General features: G+C 44.9%; 1 protein-coding gene across 1 annotated transcript in view; it reads right to left on the reverse strand.

The window, feature by feature from the left end:
* ZNF235 (zinc finger protein 235) overlaps positions 1–4,685 on the reverse strand; it is a 27,679-nt gene that overhangs the window by 22,764 nt on the left and 230 nt on the right. The gene's annotated exons all lie outside the window — the stretch shown is intronic.

The following is a 4,685-nucleotide window of genomic DNA, read 5'->3' on the forward strand; positions in this document are numbered from 1 at the left end:
GGGGGGGGGGCGGGGAGGAGAAGGAAAGAGAAGAAAAAGAAAACCACCGGTGTACGTGTGATATGGTGCTCTTTATACAGTTAAGTCTCTAGAACTGTCATGGTCAAATCGTGGCATACACACGTTTTACAATTTGACAGACAGTACCCAAATTTTATAAGAAATGTTGATTTCTTTACCCCAACAGTATTTAATAGTGCCCGTCTCCTCCTCTCACTGGGCAGCACCACTATTTTGTCCACGCGTGCCCATCTATCAGGCCTTCGGCACCCCTCCCGGGCAGGCGCGTGCTTCATTCCCCTCGATCTCGGGAACATGCCCTATCTGCCAACTGCAGCAGCATTCCGTGTCGAGGTTAAGAACCTATGTGCCGGACACTACATGTGTCTAAGGCTCTGTCCGTTACTGGATTTGGGACCCTGGTCAAGTCACCTAACTTCTCAATACTTCAATGTCTGTATTTGTGTAATAATAGTACCACATCATAAGGTACTTGAAGGAATCAAATGAGAATACATAAAGGACTTAGGGCAGCATCCGACACCCATTAAGTACTCAACAAATGTCAGCCATCACTATTATTGCTACCATCATTGTTCCTGGTCGCATAGTATTCCATAAAAGTGGCAATCTAGAATATATTTAATGCTTCCAAGTAATTAAACACTATTTTTTAAATTATTCCTAATGCTGCAGAAAACATTTTTATAGCTATCTCAGCCAACGGTCTTGTTATTTCCCTAGGATGAGTTCCAAGAAGTGGCAATTGCACTGTTAAAAATATGCACCTTTATTTTGTTAATATGATGACAATTTTCCCAATTAACTATTCCTTTAAGAGATTAGAACTATCCCTGATTCTCTACCTTCTGGCCAAAATTAGACATTATCTTTTTTTTAAGACTATTTATTTATTCGACAGAGATAGAGACAGCCAGCGAGAGAGGGAACACAAGCAGGAGGAATGGGAGAGGAAGAAGCAGGCTCATAGCAGAGGAGCCTGATGTGGGGCTCGATCCCTTAACGCCGGGATCACGCCCTGAGCCAAAGGCAGACGCTTAACCGCTGTGCCACCCAGGCGCCCCAGACATTATCTTATTTTTAAAATCTTGGGTGATTTGGTGATAAAAACTTTTTTTAAAATATCCACTTCTTTAATTTTCTTTTAATTTTTAAAAAGGATTTTATTTCTTTCAACACAGCATGTCAAGGTTATTGGTTTTTTGTTTTTTTTTTGTATATTACCTATTGATTTCCTTTGTTCATAATCCTACTGGAGTATCTTATATATCAGTAAAATTCCTACTGAGAATATTAAGCCTTTTCCCAGTACATATAAATTTCCACCCTCACCCCTACCTGCCCGCCCCAACTCCTGTTTCCTATATGTCTCACAACTTTTTCTGTATGAAAATAAAAATTATCTCCACTCTAGCTACAGTTCTGAGCATCTATACACTAAACAACTAGTTGATACGTCTGATGAAGGAGAGACAGCCACTAAGAAAAGGACTTAGGTGAGGATGATATTATTTTTGGAGTCCTCCGTCTACCAGACAGGCCAGCACACATGCAGCCTAGCCTCAGGTCCCCGAATAGAGAAGTCTCTTTTCTTCTGGATCTTTCCATTTACTGTGATTGAACACCTGAAACTCCCGGCTTAGACCACAGGAACTTTAGTGTCACTGCGCACCGAGTGGATTTCAGTAGGTCCCTGAAGATTCACAGACCTGTTTCTTCATGTTAAAATGCAGATAAGACCATCTATACCCTCACACAGCTGTTCCACCCGGTAAACGCCTGGCAAATCCCTAATACCAAGGATTTTAAAACTAAATATGTACTTCTTTAAAACATATGAATAAAATAAACATCTAACTATAATATACACATGGCTTAACTTAGAATAAAAATTTTTTAAAAAGAGCTAGATTCTTTTTTTTGTTATTTAAAATTATTTATTTATTTTTTAAGTAAGCTCTAGCGACCAACGTGGGGCTTGAACTCAGGATCCTGAGATCAAGAGTCACATGCTCTACGGACTGAGCCAGCCAGGCACGCTCCAAATCTAGCTCTTCTTGTTTGAAAACAACTAAACTTATTTTCTCAGTCTGAGGTGGACTCTGCCGCACCAAGCCCTACTTTAGACATTCTTATCACAAAATGTGAGGCACCACCCGTGAGAAAACCGTGGCGTCCCTGGAACTTTAAAGAGGAAAAAAAAAAACAAAAACAAATCTCAGAGTCTCTGTACAGGAAGAAAGGTTATATGTTAGCAAACTGTTACTGCAAACACCTTTCAAATGGTAAAATCCACATATAAATGGAGAATGGGATAAAGCAGGAGGTAAATTATGGAAAATGATGTGATCGTTTAAATTGTAGGTAATACAAAATTATATTTAAAAACCCAAAATGGTACTTAAACTATGATTACAAATCTAGACATGTCAACGCAAACGAGAAAGAATGTGGGACAATTAAAACTGCTGATTTGTAAACACGTTTGTAATGTAGGAGTTGTTTTCTTTTTTAAATATCTATTAATTTTCACACTATTATTTGGAAATAAACAAAAAGCAAGAGCCTACTATACAACACCGACTCATATGTCGTGGGTGCCCTTTTCCCTTTCCCAAGCAGGGGGAAAATGCATCCAATCTTTATGAAATGAGATGTCATTTTAAGGAACAGAAGCAAACCCAACTTACCTGGAACTTGGTCATTTTTCTCCTTTTCCTTCTGGGGAGAGGCAGAGCGCTGGGAAGGCAAAACTGTGGAGGCAAAAGTCATAAGAGAGCTGCTAGTCCGTGTGCTGCTTTCTCCAGGCAGAACTTAGAACAGGGGCTGGATTCCAGCTTCCCCTGGACCCACCCCTTCTCAGTCAGCTGCCTTCGTTCACGAACAGTCCCTAACCTAAGTGCTTCTGGTAGCTTCCAGAGCATTCCTGAGCCTGGGCAGGAGAGAAAATGAGAGACATACAGGCAATATAACTTAATATAACTTAAAGGGGCCCAAGTGCCTGGGTTCAAATTCTGCATTTCTACTTATTGCTTTCTACTTCCTAGCAGTGTAAACCCTGAGCGAGTTCTTACTGCGCCTCAATCCAGCCACCTGTAAATAGGAATCATAATAATGCCGGTATTCCCTATTTCCTGCAGTGTCAGACAAGCAGATGCTATTATGCTTCATAAAACTTCCCTTCCAGACGTGCTGTCCAGAAAAAGAATGTTTTAAGAAACCCAGGAGCTGAATTCAGAGTTCTGGGCCGCGAGTTACGTTACGAAAGTCTGTTTCTGGCTGGTTGTCCCACACATAATTTGTTCTGCGGCTAATGATAAACTGCTTTGATTTCCCCCCAATTACACCACTTTAATAGGTGTAATTACTAGAGCATGTTATTAAGCTGGAAGAGCCTCAACGAAGTTTCTTCTCCCGTACGCACCGAGGCAAGCAATGACTAATAAAAACCGCAGACTAAGAAATCCTGTTGCATTTAAATTAACGACACGCAGCTGTTACTCGTGAGCAGTTAAGGACTCGCTACGCCGCAGGCACTCTGCGAAGCCGTGATCACGACTGTTTCTCTGGGATAAACCACAGAGAACTTTCCCCAGGGTCCTGCTGAAGATAACTCTCCTTCCTAAACAAGTGTCTCGGAAGAGTCCAGGAATCCAGGACCCGCCCCGCAGCAGAGATCCGTGAAGGGCCAGCGGAGCTGCAGCTGGCCCACGCCGGGCTCTCAGGGGCTTCCCAACAACCGGGGGCCCGCGTATGATGGCAGAATTCACGGTCCCATCCAATACTGCACTAGGCACTGGTTTTTAGCTTTCATATCGAATCTCATGTAATTCTCAGAACACCACTGGGAAGGCACTAACGCTCTTTAGCCAGGAGAAAACCGAGGCAAAGAGATGCTAAGTCACTCGCCCAGTGTTTTACCGCGAGGCGGACGCAGAGCCGGCTGGCAGGTCCGGGACCCGGGCTGGGGGCGCGGAGAGCGCGGGAGACCTTCAAACTCCGCTCGCCACTCGCGCCCGCCCCGACGCGAAGGCTCCGCCGAGCAGCAGCACTCTGCCGCCGCTGCCTCCGTCCTCGCCCTCCGCCGCCCGCCGCGGCTCTCCTTCCCCAGCAGCGAGGGCCGGCTGGCTGCTGGCCCCACGCCGAGGCCGAGAAGGCTCGGAGGGACCGCAGGGACGCGAGGTTAACTCACCTCAGTGCCAGCAATCTCGGCCCCGACCTCGCCTTCCTGGAGCGGAAGTGCCTCCGCGCCTCCGATTATACCCAGCTCCTGGACTACACTTCCCAGAATGCCCAAGGGGAAGCGCCTCAGGTTTCGCGCACCTGCTGGACTACATTTCCCAGAATGCAGCTCACGGGACCGTGCTTCCCACCAGCCGGCTCCTGCTTCGGGCGCAGGTGGGTTCAGTTTGAGTCATTCCTCTGGCGCTGTAATTGTCAGATTTCTTTTTGTTTTATACATTTCTTAAAGCTCATGAGAAAGTAATTGCGAACTAAAAAAATTCGGTCGTATAAGAGAGAAAAACGAAGCTTGCACTGTGAAGTTAACCAAAATTTTTAGCGGGAGCAAGGGGTAGGCTAAATATGGGAAACGTAAAAGCGACTTAGGCTAAACCGCCTAACGCGGAACTTAGGGAACATTGGATCTCAAACCTGCCTCCAAT

This window comes from Ursus maritimus, unplaced genomic scaffold (assembly GCF_017311325.1).
Source record: "Ursus maritimus isolate PB19 unplaced genomic scaffold, ASM1731132v1 scaffold_19, whole genome shotgun sequence".
Classification (NCBI taxonomy): domain Eukaryota; kingdom Metazoa; phylum Chordata; class Mammalia; order Carnivora; family Ursidae; genus Ursus; species Ursus maritimus.